Here is a 21,759-nt window from a genome sequence, read left to right as displayed (position 1 = left end):
TGCAAAGCAGATGAGTGAGCCAGAATCTGCGCTGGGCGTTGGGGGTTGTGGCAGAGGCCGGGGCTGTATGTGGGCTGACAGGCCATGGGCCAATCCACCATAGGCAGCTTAGCAACCTGCCAGGGACAAACGTGGTCATCGTGATAACAACTTTCTCCACCTTCATTTTTTTTTTTCTATTTCTTTGAGTTTCAAGATTGAGACTTTTTGTAGCAGCTCTTTAATCATGGAAGAGAGGATGGTGTGTGGAGGCTGCCATCGCCTCTCTGCTGTCCAACGCCCTAGTGAAGAAGCTCCTGGCAGGGGCTGGAGGCATGGCCTGGCCAGGCCTGGCCAAGTTCCTTGGCACTGAAGAACAAATCTTTGACGCCTCTGAAATGTTGATGGAAAGCATGTGGGCGTCCTAGCCAGTTCCCCTAGGCCCAGGTCCAATCCATCATGTTCCCTGCACTGCACATCTCTGGGTGGATGGCCTCGAGGAGCAGCGCCAGTGATGTCAGCTCACTCTGGCATCTCCCAAGACAAAAGCATCCCGGGGTGGAGAGCAGGAGGCCCTGCGTGATGACGGACAGAAGGCTGGAACTTGTGAGCTCTGTGCAGTCTGGTACTAATAACTCAGGATCCCCATCTAATGGAAGCATTTTATGAGCTATGGTGGGTGCAGGGTGCCAGATGTCCTCAGGCCATCAAGCTGAGATCCCCCAGCCCTCTGGGAGTGGAGTAGCCCTGGTGTGGCAGAAGGCAGATGGGAACTTCAACAAGCAAGACGGCCTGTGTTTGAGTCCTAGCTTCACCACACACTAGACACCTGGTGTTTCTGAGCCTATTTGTCATCTATGACTTAGGAAGGATAATTATACAAATTTAGATAAGATAATTCCTAGATCATCATATAGATCAGGGCAGCATCCTCCAACTCCGGAATTAAAAGGACCAGTGAAACGGATTTCCTCTGTTTCTGCTTCACTGATTCTTCCTTTTATTCTCTTCTCCTTTCTGGTTGTTGAATTTCATTTGCTCTTCTTTCTCTAGTTTCTCAAGGTGATAATTGAATTGGGACCTTTTTTCTCTTCTAACGTAAGCATTGAATGCTATGCATTTCCCTCTGAAGTGCGGCTCTACCTGCACTCTACACAGTGTGATGGATTGCATTTCCATTTTCATGCAGTTCCAAATATTTTCTAATTTTCTTAGTGATTTATTCTTCGAAATATGAGTTATTTAGAAGTGTGTTCTTTAATTTCAAATATTTAGGTGGTCTCCAGACATCTTTCTGTTACTGATGTCTAGTTAAATTAACCCTCTTGTGGTCAGAAAACATATTTTGTATGATTTTAATCTTCTTAAGTGTATTGGGATCTATTTCATGGCCCAGAATGTAGTTCACCTTGATGAACGTTCCATGTTTATTCTGTGGTTAGAGGGAGTTTTCTGTAAGTGCCAATTAAGTAAAGCTGATTGGTAATGTTCTTCAAGTCTATATGTTACTGACTTTCTGTCTGCTGATTCTATCAGTTGTTGACAGAGGGCTGTGATGATTTTCCAATGTGTCTGCTGGTGAGATTATGTTCCCAGTCACCCATTCAAAATCTATTCTAGGTGCTGCTGTGCAGGGATTTTGCAGGCATCATTAAAGTCTATAATCGGTCCATGTTAAGTAGGGGAGTTATCCTGGGAGGGCCTGACTTAATCAGTCAGAAGATCTTAAAAGCTCAGGAAGCCTTTCCCAAGGGAAAGAAGAAATTCCTCCTAAGAACAACGGCTCCGGCTTGTGTCTACGTCATGTCAACCCCCGTTCACACTTGCAGACAGCCCTCACAATGACATAAGCCTACTTCATTTACACACACGTGTACACACACACCCTGTTCACACTTGCAGACAGCCCTCATGACATAAGCCTACTTCATTTACACACACGTGTACACACACACCCTGTTCACACTTGCAGACAGCCCTCATGACATAAGCCTACTTCATTTACACACACGTGTACACACACACACACACACACACACAGTTGATCCTTGAATAATGCAGGGGTTGTGGTGACAACCTTTGCACAGTTGGCAATCTGCAAATAACTTTTGACTCCCCAGAAACTTAACTATGAATAGCCTACTGTTGACCAGTAGCCTTACCAATAACAGAAATAGTTATTAATACATATTTTGTATATGTATTACATACTATATTCTTACAATAAGGCTAGAGAAAAATATTATAATCATAAGGAAGAGAAAAGATATTTACTATTGGTTAAGTGGAAGTAGATCATTGTAAAGGTCAACATCCTCATTCTCTTCATGTTGGGTAGGCTGAGGCAGAGGAGGAAGAAGAGGGGACTGGTCTTGCTGTCCCAGGGCTGGAAGAGGTGGGAGGAAATCCACCTATAAGTGGACCCTGCAGTTCAAACCCATGTTGTTCAAGGATCAACTACAGATAGATGATAGATTAGATAGACAGACAGACAGACAGACAGATAGATAGATGGATGGATGGATGGATGGATGGATGGATGGATGGATGGATAGACAGACAGACAGATAGACAGATAGATGCATGGATGGATGGATGGATGGATGGATGGATGGATGGATAGATAGATAGATAGATAGATAGATAGATAGATAGATAGATAGGTAGATAAATGCATGGATGGATGGATGGATGGATGGATAGATAGATAGATAGATAGATAGATAGATAGATAGATAGATAGATAAATGCATGGATGGATGGATGGATGGATGGATAGATAGATAGATAGATAGATAGATAGATAGATAGATAGATAGATAGATAGATGGATGGATGGATGGATGGATGGATGGATGGATGGATGGATGGATGGATAGACAGACAGACAACTTCTGCTCCTCTGGTTATACTCTGACTGATCTGATACAGGGGTACTGAAGCCTCCAGCTATAATTTTGAATTTCTCTATTTTTCTGTTCAGTTCTATCAGGTTTTGCTTCATGTAAGTTGAAGCTATTATTAAGAATGTACGTATTTAGGATTTTGCGTCCCCTTCATGAACTGACCCCTTGATCATTATGAAATAACTGTCTTTATCTCCACTAATATGCTTTGCTAGCAAGTCTCTTTTGTCTGCCATTAATAGAGCCCCTCTATCTTTCTATTGATTAGTGCTAGCATGATACATCTTTTTTATACCCTCTTTTAACCTACTTGTGCTTCATGTTTACATTGCATTTCTTGTAGGCAACATATACTTGGGTCTTCCTTCTTCACTGTATCTTAACAATTGTTGTGCATAATTTGGAGGTTAATTTACATTTAAGGTAATTATTGATTATGTTTGATTTAAATGTATCTTCTTGCAATTGTTTTCTATTTGCCCCCATCTGTTCTTTCTTTCTTCTTTCCTTTTTTCTTGCCTTCTTTTAGATTAATCCAGGGTCTTATCTTTAATGATTCTCTTTTATCCTACTATTGAATTATTAGCTATCCCTTAATTTTTTTATTGAATGTTCCAGAGTTTATAATATGCATTTTAACTTATCACAGTCTACTTTCAAATGATACTGTTCCACTTCATATAGAGTGTAAGAATCACTAAGCAGTGCACTTCCATTCCCCCAACCTCATTTTTTGTGCTGTTATTGTCATAGATTTTACTTCCACATATACTATAAACCCCAAAATAAATTTTTAAACTTTTTTTTTTTTTTTTTTTTTTTTTGAGATGGAGTCTTGCTCTGTCGCCCAGGCTGGAGTGCAGTGGCTGGATCTCGGCTCACTGCAAGCTCCGCCTCCCGGGTTCACGCCATTCTCCTGCCTCAGCCTCCCGAGTAGCTGGGACTACAGGCGCCCGCCACCTCGCCCGGCTAGTTTTTTGTACTTTTTAGTAGAGACGGGGTTTCACCGTGTTAGCCAGGATGGTCTCGATCTCCTGACCTCGTGATCCGCCCGTCTCGGCCTCCCAAAGTGCTGGGATTACAGGCTTGAGCCACCGCGCCCGGCCCAATTTTTAAACTTTTAAACAGTGAATTATTGAGAAAAAAATGCATTTATCTATCTTTTGCATTTACCTCTATAATTACTCTTCACTGCTTTGTGTCACTCTAAATGTCCATCTGGAATTATTTTTCTTCTGCTGAAGGAAGAAAAATAAAGAAATGTTGAAGAAAGCCTTTAACATTTCTTGTAGAGCAGATTTGCTGACAATGAATTCCATCAGTTTTTATTGGCATAAAATAATCATTATCTCCAATTTTGAATGATATTTTTACTGAATTAAAAAAGTCATTCTTGGCAGGTTCTCCCCACCAACCCCCTCCTTAGCACATGAAAGAGGTCTTCCCATGGCTTTCTGGCTCGCATGGTTTCTGTCAAGAGATCTGCTGTCTCTCATATTTTCTTCCTCTATACATAATATGTCTTTTCTTATCTGGCTGCTTCTAAGATTTCTCTTTATCACTGGATTTCAGAAATTTGTTTATAATATGCCTTGATGTGGTTTTTCTGGTATTTATTCTACATGGGATTTATCAAGCTTCTTAGATCTGTGGGTTTATCCTTTCCAATAAATTCAAAAAATGTTTGGCCATTATTTCTTCAAAACATTTTTCTGTCCCTGCCTCTCTTCTCTTTCTAGATCTGCAGTTACACATAGGCACAATGCTTTGATATTATCCCACAGGTCACCAGTGTCCTGTTTTTTGTTTTTGTTTTTCTTTTTCACTCTTTTTTTTTTTTTCTGAGACGGTGTCTTGCTGTGTCACCCAGATTGGAGCACAGTGGCGTGATCTCGGCTCACTGCAAGCTCCGCCTCTGGGGTTCACGCCATTCTCCTGCCTCAGTGTCCCAAGTAACTGTGACTACAGGCGCCTGCCACCACACCCAACTAATTTTTTGTATTTTTAGTAGAGACGGGGTTTCACCATGTTAGCCAGGGTGGTCTTGATCTCCTGACCTCGTGATCCACCCACCTCGGCCTGAGCCACTGCGCCTGGCCTTTTTTTTTTTTTTTTTAAGACTTTTTTCTCTGCTTTGATTCAAACAGTTTCTGTAGCTATAGCTGTAGTTTCTCTAGCTTCAGACTCAATAATCTTTTCTTCTATTCTGTGAATCCCATCCAGCATATTTTTCATTTCAGGTATTCAATTTCTATCTCTAAAATTTTTCTTTTGTGACCTTTTATATGCTTCATTTCTCTCCTTACATGACCACGTTTTCTTCCTCCTTCTTGAACACGTAGAAAACATTTTTAATAGCCGTTTAGCATCTTTGTGAATTTCATCATCTGTCACTTATGATTGATTCCCACCCCCACTCCCACCTCCAATTAAGGATCTTAATTTTTTGCATATCTGGTTATTTTTGACCAAATGCCAGACATCGTGAATATTCATTGTTGATTTCTGGCTTTCGCGGTACTCCTCTGAATAGTGTTGGACTTTATTCTGGTGTGCAATTAAGTTATTTGGAATCAGTTCGATCTCTCTGAGGCTTGCTTTTAAATGTTGTCAGGGTGGGTCCAAAGCAGCCTTAGGCTACGGCTAATTTACCACCATTTCTCAGGCAACACTCTTCTGGGGATTCTCATAGTATAAAGTCTTTCCACCCTGGCTGGTGGGAACACAAGCTGACCCCCACCCTGTGTGAGCTCCAAGTATTGTTCTGCCTGCTCCTTTCGGGCGACCCTTTCCCCAGCCTTCAGCAGTTTCTTCACACGCACACACAGATCAATGCTTAGCCAAAACCTTGGGGGCCCTCTCTGCAGAGCTCTGGCACTCTCTCTGGGCAGGGCTTTCCTCTCCAGTCCTCTGCCCTCTGGTTCTTGTCATTTGCCCTCCCTGAACTCATTTCTATCTCCTCTACTCAACGAGATGGCCACCTTGATCTCCTCTCCCGTCACTGCAGTGAGCTGGCACCTCCATGGGACACTTGTGTCCTTTCTCACAGGGATCACAGTCTTGAGTTATCTGTTGTCCAATGTCTGAACATGATGCTCTGAACGCTTTATCCGGTTTTCTAGTAGTTTACAGCAGCAGGAGGGTAAATCCCCATTCCTGTTACCCCATATTAGCCAGAACCAGATGTCCAAATAGCAGTAAAATTTTGAGTTTTTTTGAACAAATTCTTTTTTTATTTCTACATTTTAAAGACCCCAACAAACACATCACCTTCTACTGTCACTGTCATTCCATCAAACAGCAGGAAGGACGTGATCTCAGGAAAAAGGACACTTCTCTCCAGGGTAATGCAGTGATGGGTCTTCTACCCATTTATAAACGCTCTGCAATGTCCATATTTAACCACAGAGTCTGAGCATTTTTCATAAGCTAACATTTGGGACCATTCATCGGAGATCATGGAGACACAGTACCTGATAATAGGACTTAAGAATGTGATTATTTTTGTGTGTGTGTATCTGAAGCCAAGATTGTGAGCCTGACACTCTTTGCATGTGTCATCCTGGCAGAAAGGTAGGGTTCCTGCTTCAGGAGCTTTCTGAGATGCAGCAGGGCAGGCTGGGCCTGGGGTGGCAGCGTCAGGAGCAAGTTCTCACACTGAGCTCCTGGGGTGCAATCTCTGAAACATGCTCCACACAACTCCAGGTGTTCCTAGGCAAGCGCCTGGGGGCAGCGATCACTTCGAATTCTCAACATGCTCCTGGAACAGGTTGCAGATGGACCACCACTACCTGGGGTGGAGCTGGGGCTGGAACAGGCCAAGGCACTTGGCATTATTTCAGGGATTCCCGAACCTCACTCACACATGCACCCTTATGACTTTTGCCAAATCTCCATCATGCCTACCTTGTTAAATGCCTTCCTCGGTAAATGCCTACCTTGTTATTCATTTAATGTATTTCTTTAAAATTAGCTTCTCTCTTGAATTTAGATAAATGTATGTTTAAAAGACATTTGTGGCCAGGCGCTGTGGCTCACGCCTGTAATCCCAGCACTTTGGGAGGCCAAGGCGGGCGGATCATGAGGTCAGGAGATCGAGACCATCCTGGCTAACATGGTGAAACCCTGTCTCTACTAAAAATACAAGAAATTAGCCGGGCGTGGTGGTGGGCGCCTGTGGTCCCAGCTACTCGGGAGGCTGAGGCAGGAGAATGGCGTAAACCCGGGAGGCAGAGCTTGCAGTGAGTGGAGATCGTGCCGCTGCACTCCAGCCTGGGAGACAGAGCGAGACTCCGTCTCAAAAAAAAAAAAAAAAAAAAAGAGACATTTGTACTCCTACCACGCTGAACTCCTAGAGGCTGTCCTGGGGTGAGTGTTGAACTGTGACGCACTTCCCCTCCTGTGCCTGGACCCTGGCCTTCGCAGCAGCAGCCCGGGGAAGTGCCGCTGCCCCCCGCTACCCCTGGCACTGGCTGTGGAGCAGCAACACTTGTTCACAGTGCGGGGAAGGTCAGTTAGCACAGCCTCCAGGGAGGACAGTAGGCAGGTTCCTCAAAACATGAAAAATAAAACCGCCATATGATCCTGCAATCCCATCAGCGGGTACCTATGCAAGGGAAAGGAAATTGGTACATCATCGAGACGTGTTGGCCCTGCTCACAATAGCCAAGAAAGGAACCATCCCAAGGGTTGCTCGGCAGAGGAGCAGACAAGCAGGGCGTGGGGTAGACATGACAGAGCACGCTACAGCCTTTAAAAAGAAGGCAGTCCTGTCATCTGTGAGGACGTGGAAGAGGCTGGAGGACGTCATGCCAAGCGAAATAAGCCAGGTGCAGAAAGACAAACACTGCACCATCTCACTTACATGTGGAATCTAAAAAAGTTGAACTCACGGAAGCAGAGAGTAGAGCTGTGGTTGCTGGGGCTGGGAACAGGGAGGGAACGGAGAGGTGTCCATCAATGAGTGAGAACTGTCAGTTGTACAGTGAATATGTCCTGGGGATCTAATGCACAGCCTGACTCTAGTTCAGAATAATCGATTGTGTATGTGAAATTTGAGAAGAGCAGGTCCTAAGCGTTCTCACCACGCACAAAGGTCACTGTGGGGCGATGGATGTGACAATCAGTTGGATTGCGGTAATCATTCGGCAGTGTATACGCACACCGAAGCTTCACATTGCACGCTTAAGTCTATTCAATTTCCCTTTGTCAAATATACGTCTTTAGATAAAGGTTGAAAAGAAACACAGTGATAGGAAGTGAGGCTGAGAGAGGTTAAGTGACTCACCCACAGTCACGCAGCCAGTCAGCAGCCACAAGTGGGACTTGGGTGCTCTGTCCTCCAGCCTATGCTCTCTGCACCACACCCCCCATAAATGCATCCTAAAAACAGCAGCTGAAGTCCATGGAAGGTATACAACATCACTAGTCACTAGGGAAATGCATCTCGGAACCCCAGCCAGGTGCCACTGCACCCCACTGGCAGGGCCAACCCCAGAGAGACTGGTGGGCCCATGTGCCAGAGGCTGACGAGCCACAGGAACCCTCATGCACCACTGGTGGGAACGTGGCACGGCCATTTTGGAGAAGGGTTTGTTCAACATGCACACGCCAAAGTCCTTAAAAACATTCCTGGAACACTGGCTGGGTGCTGGGACAGAGGGGCAGACGGCCAACGTGAGCACGAAGGACCTGGGCACAAAGGCGCACAGCAGCTCTGTGTCCAATCGGCAGACCCGGAATCAGTCCAAACGTCCTTCGGCAGGTGGATTGACCACCACAGCTGGTGCCTCTAAACCCCGGGCTCAACTTAGGACTAAGAGGGATGGAGACGGGCTGCAACCTGGATTGCCAAACGCGCTGTGGTAGGTGAAAAGTTGTGTACCAGAGAACTCCACCTCCATGACATTATGGAACAGGCAAAATCGTCTCCAGGACAGAAATCAGAGGGGGGCTGCCAGAGGCTGGTTCAGGGGAGGGGCTGACTCCCAGGGCACGAGGGAGTCTGGGGGAGTGACAGAGCATCCTGCACCTCCGTTTCCATGTTGGTCACACAACTGTACACATTCACCAAAACTCAGAGAGCAGCAATTGAAACTATGGATTTTACCGACGTAGATTACATACCAGCAAACCTGACTTCAGCAACAACAACGGGTACATTCTCCTGCACCAACGTCACCTCATCCCTCTGCCGCGTGGCAGTCATGTGTGAGCTGGGCCCTGTCCTCCTCCCCAGGCTCTTCACGGCTGCCCCTCCCACCCACAGCTGCACATACTTCTGGCCCATCCCCTGGTGTCCCACGGACCCTAACACTCTGTCCCCTGACCTGAATGTTCATCCTGTCCCCCTCCCCACATCCTTCCAGATGGCATCCTCCCTACCACACACGAGGAGGCCCCCTCCTGCCCTTTCAGATTCTAATTCTTATTTTTTGTAGAGGTGGGGTCTCACTGTGTTGTCCAGGCTGGTCTCAAACTGCTAGGCTCAAGCGATCCTCACGCCTTGGCCCCCCAAAGCTCTGGGATTACAGGCGCAGCCACCACAAAGCCCAACCTCAGAGTCTTATTTTTCTGCTTAGCTGTCAGCTCCCACGTTGCTCTGCAGAAGGCCTCCCACGGTGCCATTTGCTAATCCCTGAAGCCCAGCCCTCGTCCCGGTGCTTGCCAAATGGCAGGTGTGCAATACAAATGATTAAAGAAGATGGTGAATGAATGGACAGATAAACAGACTGTTCTGGAGAGGAGATGCAAACAAAACGACTTCTCTAAGCCCCATTCTTTGGCAGGAGAAAAGGGACTATTACAAAGAAAGAAGTTGCCCGGACACCTCTTGAACCCGCACAGGATCACAATCACACATGAGCGACCCCGCACGAGGTCACAATCGTACATGAGCGAGCCACACAAGGTCACAAACGCACATGAGCGACCCCACACAAGGTCACAATCGCACATGAGCGACCCCATACAAGGTCACAATCGCACATGAGCGAGCCACACAAGGTCACAATCGCACATGAGCGAGCCACACAAGGTCACAATCGCACATGAGCGAGCCACACAAGGTCACAATCGCACATGAGTGACTCCACACAAGGTGACAATCGCACATGAGCGACCCCGCATGAGGTCACAATCACACATGAGCGACCCCACACAAGGTCACAATCGCACATGAGCGACCCCATACAAGGTCACAATTGCACGTGAGCGACCCCACACAAGGTCACAATCGCACATAAGCGAGCCCAGACCCACAGCGGGCAGGTGACAGGGAGGCCACGGAATTCCCAGCTCAAAGCTATTGTCAACCTAGAAAACATGTGGGGAAAAAAAAACAGTTAACTTTGCCTCGATTCCAGCATCTTTCCCAACTGCCTGGCTTTGCTCAGCCTCAAATCAGCAGAAAATGTTCGGCCAAGTTCAGTACCCCTCAGACACCCGCACTCGGAGTTTCGGACCAAACTTCAGTCTTTTGAAGTTGAGGTTCTGTTAACACTTGGCTCAAAACTAGAGAGATGGTAAGAGGCTTATAAAAAAGATTTGAAAGGCTACCCCGGCGCCAATTAGCTCTTACAAAACTGTGTTTTGATGAACGGAGTGTAAATGAATCAGGGACACATGGCTCACGTCTCCCTGGAAACGCACATGGGGTTCATCCTGAAGCGGGCGGAGGGGGACCCGCCGGCCAAACTGCATGACAGGTCGTGCCAGATTCCAAATGTGTGGTGGGGGGGCCGTGTTCAAGACGCCTGGCTGACATCAAAACACTGCTGGATTCTTCCTTCCTCGACGCCAACATTATTCTCATTAAAACCTAATCAGATCATGTGCTGTAAGGAGCGGTTCGTCCTGGGAAGCCGTGCAGAGAATCCCTCTGTTACACAACAGCCACTCTTCCAGCAGCTGGAGGCGGGGGCTTGGTGGCCACACCCACCCCCCATTTGCAGCTCTGCCCGGGACGGGCGCCCCCATGACCGGAGAAATGAGGAAACGCCGCAGAACGGCTCCTGAGACGGACTCAGGGCTCCCCTGGGGCTGGGTCTCTGGGTCCTGCCCTCCCTCACCTGGAAACCTCCCCACCACATCCCTAACCAGGGCCAGGGCAGGAGGTGGCAACTTGCAGGCATCCAGTGCGGGAGGGAAACCTAACGTGTCACTCGGCGGGCTGGGGGCAGCGGCGGTCAAGCAGCAGCCTGGACACCGCGGTGCGGGTGCCAGGTGGACGTGGTTGGCATCAGCAACCAGCTGCCGGCGTCAAGGAGATTCTTCTTGCAATGCGGGCACCCATCTGGTCAATGGCAGGCCTGAAGAACAAACCTGTGAGCCAGGCGCGGGGGCTCACACCTGTAATCCCAGCACTTTGAGAGGCCAAAGTGGGCGGATCACCTGAGGTCAGGAGTTCAAGACCATCCTGGCCAACACGGTGAAACCCCGTCCCTACTAAAAATACAAAAAATTAGCCAGGTGTGGTGGTGTGTACCTGTAATTCCTGCTACTCAGGTGACTGAGGCAGGAGAATCGCTTGAACTCGGGAGGCGGAGGTTACAGTGAGCAAAGAACGCACCACTGTACTCCAGCCAGGACGGCAGGCCCAAAAAAAAAAAAAGAAAGAAAGAAAAAAGAATAAACCTGCAGTTTTCCAGAGAAGAGGGAGTTGCACCTGAAGACCACAGCATGGATTCCGTCTGAGTGTCCTGCCCGCCAGCACCTGCCACCATGAGCTCGCCAGCCCCTACAGTTGCAAGACAAAACTCCTAAAAATCACACATATAGCCAGGTGCGGTAGCTCACGCCTGTAATCCCAGCACTTTGGGAGGCCGAGACGGGCGGATCACGAGGTTAGGAGATCAAGACCATCCTGGCTAACACGGTGAAACCCCGTCTCTACTAAAAATACAAAAATCAACCGGGCGAGGTGGCGGGCGCCTGTAGTCACAGCTACACAGGAGGCTGAGGCAGGAGAATCGCGTGAACCTGGGAGGCGGAGCTTGCGGTGAGTGGAGATCACGCCACTGCACTCCAGCCTGGGCGACAGAGTGAGACTCCGTCTCAAAAAAAAAAATCAGGCCGGGCGCGGTGGCTCACGCCTGTAATCCCAGCACTTTGGGAGGCCGAGGCGGGCGGATCACAAGGTCAGGAGATCGAGACCACGGTGAAACCCCGTCTCTACTAAAAATACAAAAAATTAGCCGGGCGCGGTGGCGGGCGCCTGTAGTCCCAGCTACTCAGGAGGCTGAGGCAAGAGAATGGCGTAAACCCAGGAGGCGGAGCTTGCAGTGAGCCGAGATCGCGCCACTGCACTCCAGCCTGGGCGACAGAGCGAGACTCCGTCTCAAAAAACAAAAAACAAAAAACAAAACAAAACAAAAAATCACACATATAGAAATGATTTTACAGATATAATGCTATCTGTTATCAATGCTGTGGATTTAGATATATAATTATTATATATTTATATATTTTATATACATTTATACATATTTTATATGTGTGTGTGTGTGTGTATTTATGATTCTGATTCTCTGGAGAACCCTGATCCATGGAGTAGGAAAGGCGTATCGGTTCTGAAACCCAGCCCTTGAAAAATGCCTTACCCAGTGGTGCTATCCATGGGTGGTTTCCAATGCAGACTCTGGCTTATATGCAGTTCTGGGACTAAAAAATCTATTTTTGATGAAACAGTCAGGACAATGGTTGCCTCAAGGGGTGGAGGAGGGACACGGATGGCCGGGGAGAGCGGAGAGGGAACTTCCTGGGGTGGGAACAGTTCCACGTCTTGACTGGGGAGGGTGCTGAGCGGTGCTCACATTTGCCAAAACTTAGTGAACGGCACATCTAAGGCTTGTGCATTTCACCGCAAGGAAATTTCACTTAAAACATAAACAACGATTGCACTCTAGTTAATGAAATTGAGCTAAAAGTGTTTAGAGTGAATCATGCTTGTGTCCGTAGTTGTTTTCTGAAATGGATCCAAAAATAAGATGATGGAGGGAGGGAAAGAGGGAGGGAGGCAGGAATGGAGATTTGATCAAAGGGAGTGTAGTTCACTGTTAATGGAATTTAGGTGGTGGGTGTGTGGGTGTTGACTGCAAAATTATTTCAACTTTACTGTATGTTTGAACTTCTTCATAATAAAATGCTGGAAAACAGAATGAATGCAGGCTCTGGGCCAGCCTGTCTGTCATGAATCTCACTTCGCACGCAGTGACCATGGGAGGTGGGTCGGCCGCCTCACTGGCGTATGCCTCAGTGGCCCCAGGGTGCGTGACAATAGTGCCCGCTTCTGGGGTTGTGCAAGGGTTTCAAAGTTAAAAAACACTACTCAGCCTTAAAAGGGAAGGAGATTCTGACACACCCCACGTGGATGAGTCTCAGGGGCTTTGTACTGACTGAAATAAGCCAGGCACCAAAAGACAAATGCCGCAGGATCCCACTTACACGAGGTTCCTGGAGGCATCGGACTCAGAGATGGAAAGGAGGAGGCGGGGCTGGGCTGGGACAGGGAAGGCGGGGAGTCGGGGTTTAGTGGGGACACAGTTTCAGTTTGGAATCAAATAAGTGCAGGAGATGGATGCCGGTGAGGGTTGCACAGCATAAAGAAAGTAGTGAGTCTCACGGAACTGTACCTTAAAAGTGGTTAAGATGGTATGTCTTATGTTACCACAATTTAAAAATTGGAAAAAAGTTAGTGTGCTGAAGCCCTGGCCTGCAGAGAGGGCGCAGCAGTCCCCAGAGATTCTTGCCAGCTGTTTCATGCCCGAGAGCCCAGGAACCCAGAGGCTGAGCAAGGCCTCAGACAGCAGAGCCCTGCATTCCCAGTTTCTGGAAGATGAGCCCGAGTGAGCCCTCTGAAATGGTGCCTAGGAGAGAGCAGCAGACCCCACAGCAATGTCCTCCTTCAACGGCCTTTCACAGCCATCGGGGACACCAGGTTGAAGGCACGGAGACTGGGAGGCACCAGAGAAGCCTCAGCTCCCTGGGGCGGCGTGAGTCGGGCGTTGGGAGCCAGGGCGGCAGCACATGCTCTTCACGGGGAGGCAACAGGCAGCCTTTTGGGGAGGTGACTCCAGGGAAATGCACATGGTGCCAGACAGGCCCTGCTGGGTGCCCTGAGCCCACTCACAGGAGCCCTGCTGCCTCTGCCTTTGGACGAGGCCACTCTGGTTTGAACACAACTGAAAGCCACCCAGGGGATGAAAGGCACACTTGCCCACCATGACCCTCCCTGCCATCCCTCGGGACCATCGGCATGGCGGGGCACACCACCTGTGGGGGGATAAAAGACACATGAGCCCACGATGGCCCTGCCCTCCCTCGGGACCGCAGCATGGCGGGGCACACCACCTGCCGCCTGGCCCTGAGCCAATCTGGAAAGCACGCTTGGCGTAGACTGTGATCCTGCCCCGCGGAAAGTGTCCCTTGCTGGTCCTGCCTCCAGTGGACTCATGCACTGTTCAGTCACAGGGGATACTGTAGACCCACCGCCCAGAAATCCAAAGCCCAGCTGCTTCCCTGTGTGGGTTTACGGGCTTTATTCTGACCTCATCCCACTTTCTCACCCACTGCCCTGATGGCCAGGCCCTGTGATCCCCACTGGCAGAGTCATAAAGCACCATGAAATCATCTGGCCAATGAAGACATTGTGCTGTCATGAAACAGAACCCACGCCAAACATAGAAAAGGAAAAAACTCAGAGTATCAACAGTACCCTCCTCAACAACGAAGTTCAGGCCACATACCCACCCCATCTGTCCATCCACCCACACATTCGTCTGCCCATCCAAACATCCATCTACTCATCCAAGAATCTGGCCACCCATCTATCCATCCATCCACGCATCCATTCGTCCACTTACCTACCTATCCATCCATCCATCCATCTGTACATCTACCATCCCTGCATCCATCCACCCATCCATTCACTCACCCATCTGTAATTCATCCACCCATCCATTCATCCATCTACCCATCCACATATCTGCCCACCTATCTACCCAACTATTCATCCACTTATCCCCTCATCCACTCACCCACTCATCCATTCATCCATCCACCCACTCATCCATCCATCCATCCATCCATCCATCTACCCACCCACCCACCCATCCATCCATCCATCCATCCATCCACCCACCCACCCACCCATCCATCCATCCACCCATCCATCTACCCAACTATTCATCCACTTATCCCCTCATCCACTCACCCACTCATCCATTCATCCATCCACCCACTCATCCATCCATCCATCCATCCATCCATCTACCCACCCACCCATCCATCCATCCATCCATCCATCCATCCATCCACCCACCCACCCACCCATCCATCCATCCACCCATCCATCTACCCAACTATTCATCCACTTACTCTGTTCATCCACCCACCCACCAATCCATACATTCATCCATACACCCACTCATCCATTCATCCATCCATCCATTCATCCACCTACCCATCCACATATCTGCCCACCCATCTACCCAACTATTCATCCACTCACCCGACTCATCCACCCACTCATTCATCCATCCATCCATTCATCCACCCATCCATTCATCCACTTACCTACCTATCCATCCACTCATCCATCTGGACAGCTACCATCCCTGCATCCATCCACCCATCCACTTTTCCACTTACCCACCCTTTCATGCATCTGTTCACCCATCCATTCACTCACCCATCCATCATTCATCCACCCATCCATTCATCCATCTGCCTATCCACATATCTGCCAACCCATCTACCCAACTATTCATCCATCCATCCATCCATCTACCCATCCACATATCTGCCCATCCATCTACCCTACTATTCATCCACTTACCCACTCATCTACCCACTTACCCATGCATCCATCCATCCATACATCTTTCCTTCCTTCTATTCGTCCATCCTTCTATCTATCCATCCACCCATCCATTCATCCATCTACCCATCCATACAACTGCCCACCCATCTACCCATCTATTCATCCACTCACGCCACTCATCCATCCACCCACCCACCCATTCATTCATCCATCAACCCATTCATCCATCCATTCATCCATCCAACTATCCATCCACCCACCCATTCATCCAGCCACCCACCCACCCACCCATCCATTCATCCAGCCATCCATCTATCCACACATCCATCTACCCATTCATCCACCCACCCATCCATCCAACACCTACTTCCTCACCCACCGTCCATCCATCAAACTTTAAAGGGCCTTCTTTGGCTATACTCTTGCTACATGCTGAGTTTACAAAGTTCTAATACGCGGCTTAGAGTAGGCACTAAGGATTTTTTGGATAGCTGAATTGAGTGAATAATTAACACAAAAATAATTAAGATATCATTTGTACCTTTAAGAAGAAAGCGCAACAAAAGTGAACAAAATAATAATCATGCCACAAATGTGATGTACGACACACTGCCAGGGTGTCAATGGAACCTGTCAAGCAAACCAAGACACTGAGAATAAAAGGGGGGAGGGGCACTAAAAAGAATTGTTAAGATAAATGCTTTTTTGAAATGCCTATTTATTTTCTGACATTTTTATGTATTTATTTTTATTGGCAGACTTATAAAACAGTTCTATTTAAAACCTACTGTCAAAAATAAATTATTTCAATAGATCTGTATATTGAAGCAAAATGTTTTTTAAAAATCCTTTGTACTGATTACACTTAAAAAACAAGCAGAATGGCCAGGCGCGGTGACTCACATCTGTAATCCCAGCACTTTGGGAGGCTGAGGCAGGCGGATCACGAGGTCAGGAGATCAAGACCATCCTGGCTAACACGGTGAAACCCTGTCTCTACTAAAAATACAAAAAAATCAACCGGGTGCAGTGGTGAGCACCTGTAGTCCCAGCTACTCGGGAGGCTGAGGCAGGTGAATGATGCGAACCAGTGAGGTGGAGCTTGCAGTGAGCCAAGATCATACCACTGCACTCCAGCCTGGGTGACAGAGCGAGACTCCGTCTCAAAAAACAAAAACAAAAACAAAACAAACAAACAAAAACAAGCAGAATAATTATTCTTGCTACATATTTACAAACTTCATTTCAGTCTTCAAGCATTTCTGGCTCTAACACTATGTCATTGGTGTGGTTTTTTGTTTGTTGTTTGTTTGTTTGAAGAATGTCTTTTTTCATTATTTATTACTTTTATTTTTTCATAAAATATCCACCAATTTTTTTCAATGTTGTATTTTGTGATGGATAAATTAAAAACTGTTGACAGCTTTGACTCTACTCTGTAGTGTGAAATAATTTTATTGAAAAAATACCCTTCCGACAAGTCTGAGAGACCCAGGAAGCTCAGGGCAAGTCGGCTAAATGGAGGATTTTCTCAGCTCTCCTGTTTCCATGTGGAGATGTGTGGCTCTTTCAGCCTGGCTATTTGTGTACGTACCATCTTCTTGTCTCCATTCAGAGAACTTTTCACAAACAAAAAAAACTGGACGAATCTTCATGCAAAACTCTTCCAAAAAGTTGTCCCTATTTATGATTCTTTCCAATGTTTCACTAAATTTAAATGCTCTAAAATCAGAGGCCGTCTCAACGGCATTCCATTTGGGTCCAGAATATAAATACATCCAACTTAGAAATGTGGACTCCATCAGAAGACTGTTGCCCAAGTGCAGGACATTCCACAGTGAAACTGGAACATTGCACGCCAAGTCCATGAGCCACGCAAGCTCACGTCATCTGGCTTCCTCAGCTGTCCCTCGGTTTCGCAGGGAAACATTTATCTCGGCTTCTTTTCTTTCCTTGAGCTAGTTTTTTGTTTGTTTGGTTTTTTGTTTGGTTTTTTTCTTTTACAAAACTGATGTTTTCTGGCACAACGTTCATTGAATAATTGCAGGCTTCTCGTGAAGTCCAAATAAAATGCAACCAAAATTTACAGAGCACTCACGTATGAAAAGGTTCGATGCCATCATGAGCCACTTTGATTTACAGAGGCAAGGACGTTCTCTCTAAATGCTGACAGGTGACAGGCGACAAACAGAAAGCGCTGACTGAGCTGACGTTTGTTTCGTGTTTCCATTCAGCGTCAGTTTTCTCACACACATGCTGTGGTCTGGTCACTCTGCACCCACTGAAACCTCCGCTTTCCACTGTGTTGGGGTAAGAGTCTGATGAGCACAGGCCTGCAGGCAGCACCATCGGTTCCAAGCACGTTTCTGCCCCACAGATCGTCGCCATTTAGGGAGAACATTGTTTCTACCGTGATATTATGCTCCACCAGAATTGGTATTTGTATTATCACTGCAAAGATAAATCAATGTATCTTTAAGGCTGGACTTTTCTATGGAATTAATAAAGGCTTTTTTTTTTTCAGCCAGGCTGGAGTGCAGTGGCGCCATCTCGGCTCATTGCAACCTCTGCCTACCAGGTTCAAGTGATTCTCCTGCCTCAGCCTCTTGAGTAACTGGGATTACAGGTGCCTGCCACTGGCTGATTTTTGTATTTTTAGCACCTGGTTAATTTTGGTATTTTTAGTAGAGACAGGGTTTCACCATGCTGGCCAGGCTGGTCTTGAACTCCTGACCTCAAATGATCCGTCCACCTCCGCCTCCCAAAGTGCTGGGATTACAGGCGTGAGCCACCATACCCGGCCTTTAAAACCCTTTTTATTTCCTGTGCTGCTCACTGTTCCTGCCCACTGGCAGCTGGGTGGCTCAGTGCACCCCGCAGGCCGCCGGGTGGGAAAAGGTGCAATGTCAGGGGCCGGGCAGCAGGTGCCACACCTCTGCCACCACCAATGGGAGGCGCGGCGGTGCCCCAACCCCACCAACAGCGGGAGGCACAGTGGTTCCCCAACCCCTTGTTCTGGACCCACCTGATGCCCCAAAGGGAAGATTTTAGCTAAGTTGTTGTGAAAAGAGTTGAGAAAAGGGAAAGGGCTGGTAGCTCCTCTCAGGCCTCACCAGGCCTCTGCCCACGGCCCACACGCCTCCCGCATCTACAGGAAAGACCGCGATGGAGCCAGGAGCACGAGGTCAGAGTGCAAAGTGCGCAGGCAGCACCCCCCACTCCCCAAGCACGTTCCAGTGCAGTGACCAACAGCAATGCCGTGTCAAAAATGCCGCTCTCGGACAGATGCCGGCCCCAACAAGGAAACCAGCATCTCTTGCTGTCAGCGGTCACTTCAAAAATAAAATCATTTAAAAACCTGTTACATTCTAGAGAGATCATCTGGCCCACCAAAGTCTCTGGGCCTGATATTTGCTGTCTCTTTGCTCCAAAGGGAGATTGGCAAGCGACAGCCGTGGATCCTTGGCCCCAGACCCGGTCTCCTTCCTTGTCGCAATCACAGGATTCGGAAGAAATGGCGGGGGGGTCAGCACCCTTCCGTGGGTTCTGTGTGACTGATGAAGGCTGCGTGGGTGGAATCATCCATGTAGGATAGCAGAAAAGCTGGCAGAATTCACATTTCAGGAAACTGAGTCAGAAAGAGGGAAAACAAGCTACCCGAGGTGATCCACGCAGCCTTGGACCCAAATACCAGCCACCTCCCTCTGCCATCAGACAGGCTGCCAGTTCAGATGGGCGAGGCACCTTTTCTGCAGGATTCCCCCCCCCCGAGCCTGTGCTGTCTCCTCACAACCCTCACTCTCTCATCCCTCGGGGGCCATCCTCGCTTTGCGGGATGACAGCCTCACTGCCTACCGCTGCTGACAAGGGACAGAGATGGCTGCCCATGTGTCTGTGAAGATGAGAAAGTTGTTGCACGACGGGAGGTGAGAAACAGCCCCAAGAATGCGGCAAATAATTTTAAATTATAGGAAAAGCGTTAATATAAACACTTAGAGGCTTGGAAGAAACGCAGCTCTGTTTCAAAGGAAAATGCAAAGTCAGAAAAGGAGGCTCAGCTGTTGTTTCTGTTTCAAGAAGCTGATTTAGAGACGAGAACGCACGGAGGGGCTGCTCCTTCCCACCCCTCTCTCCGTATGCCGCGCTCCACACTCACCCATCCGGGCCTGCCCTTCCTAGATCCTCTCTCCGTATGCCGTGCTCCACACTCACCCATCCGGGCCTGCCCTTCCTAGATCCCTGAAGCGTTTCCGTGCACCACATGGACACGAGATCCACAGAGCCGTGGACTGGCCCCCAGGACTCTGAGAAGATGGGAGCAGACGGACCCGTGAGCCGTGGCGCAGAACAGGCGGCTCCTCTGGGCGCTGCACACTGCACGGGACACACACAGGCACCATCGCTCCTGATCTTTTCCACAGTCTGCAGTGCCCTGAGACCACACGGGCAACCTCGAGGAAATCAAGGGTGCAGGGGAAAGAGCTCACGCAGACAGGCGCTGCCCAGCAGGACCAGGCCACTGGGAGGGAGAGCGGCAGGGGGAGTTGAGCAGAGGGGCTTCTGCCTGATTCTGGGGAGCCGGACTGCATTCCAGAGGATGGAAGAAGCCAGCAAGCCTTTCTCTGCCGGTGAGGGATGTGCTCAGATGCTGGGAAAACCGCTGAGAGGCAGAGGGTTGGTGCCTTTAGTGCGCAGGGCTCCCACGCAGTTCCCTCCATTTCCACGTGAGTGCTGAGGTTTGCATGAAATTAGGGATGGGCCTCCAGCTCCTCCAAGGCCATCTCAAGCTGGGTGGGGCGGGGGGCAGCCTAGCGAGCAGCCGGGTTGTGGGGCCCCCACCTGCTGGGGAGTCCCGAGATGTAGCCTGGACACTCTGAGGCTGGAGCACATACAGGAGCATGGTGAGTCTGAGTTCTCCCAGAGGAGGACAGTGAGAGTGGCCCACACAGGCCTGTGAGCATCCTGTGACCAGGACAGTGAGAGGGGCCTGCACGGCTGTGTGAGCACCCGTGACCAGGGCAGTGAGAGGGGCCCGCATGGCCATGTGAGCATCCGTGACCAGGGCGGTGAAAGTGGCCTGCACGGCCATCTGAGCATCCTGTGACCAGGACAGTGAGAGTGGCCTGCACGGCCATCTGAGCATCCTGTGACCAGGACAGTGAGAGTGGCCTGCACGGCCGTCTGAGCATCCATGACCAGGGCAGTGAGAGGGGCCCACATGGCCGTGTGAGCATCCGTGACCAGGACAGTGAGAGTGGCCTGCACGGCCGTCTGAGCATCCGTGACCAGGACGATGAGAGTGGCCCGCATGGCCATCTGAGCATCCGTGACCAGGACGGTGAGAGTGGCCTGCACAGCTGTGTGAGCATCTGTGACCAGGGCAGCGAGAGGGGCCCACGTGGCTGTGTGAGCATCCATGACCAGGGCGGTGAGAGTGGCCTGCACGACCGTCTGAGCATCCTGTGACCAGGGCAGTGAGAGTGGCCTGCACGGCCGTCTGAGTATCCCATGACCAGGACGGTGAGAGTGGCCTGTATGGCCATGTGAGCATCCGTGACCAGGGCAGTGGTAAGAAATCATCTCATAGGCCACAAGTTCTGTACAAACCGACCCACCCCAGAGGAAGCCCCTCTGGCCCAGCATGTGTGCATCTGGGGAGCTGAGGTCCCTGCCCCAGCGAGGTCCGGGGAAGGAAGATGGAGGAAGGCCCCAGTAGGTCTGGAACCACAACTCAATTCTGGGCCCCAGGAGCTGGAAAGGAGTCTTCCTGCAGAGCTCTGCCCCCCGCACCACCCGGTGCCCTCTAGACACCAGTCCTGTCTGTGCTCTGACTCAGCCTGATTTCTTGCCACGGAGGGCAGGAGCTGCTGTCCACAGGCCACAGATCCACTTTAGAAGAGAGTAGTGGAGCTCCCCAGCAGAGGGGCCGCAGCGGCCACGTTCTCCCACCTCTTCCCCTGCAGTTTCCAGGCTCACGGTCCTGCCCTGCCGACAGCGGGCTTCAGCCAGGTTGTCCAGCCCTGAGTCCTGACCAAGAGGCTGCCGGGGACAGCA

Source organism: Macaca nemestrina, chromosome 18, assembly GCF_043159975.1.
Source record: "Macaca nemestrina isolate mMacNem1 chromosome 18, mMacNem.hap1, whole genome shotgun sequence".
Classification (NCBI taxonomy): domain Eukaryota; kingdom Metazoa; phylum Chordata; class Mammalia; order Primates; family Cercopithecidae; genus Macaca; species Macaca nemestrina.
This window is presented reverse-complemented; position numbering follows the sequence as displayed.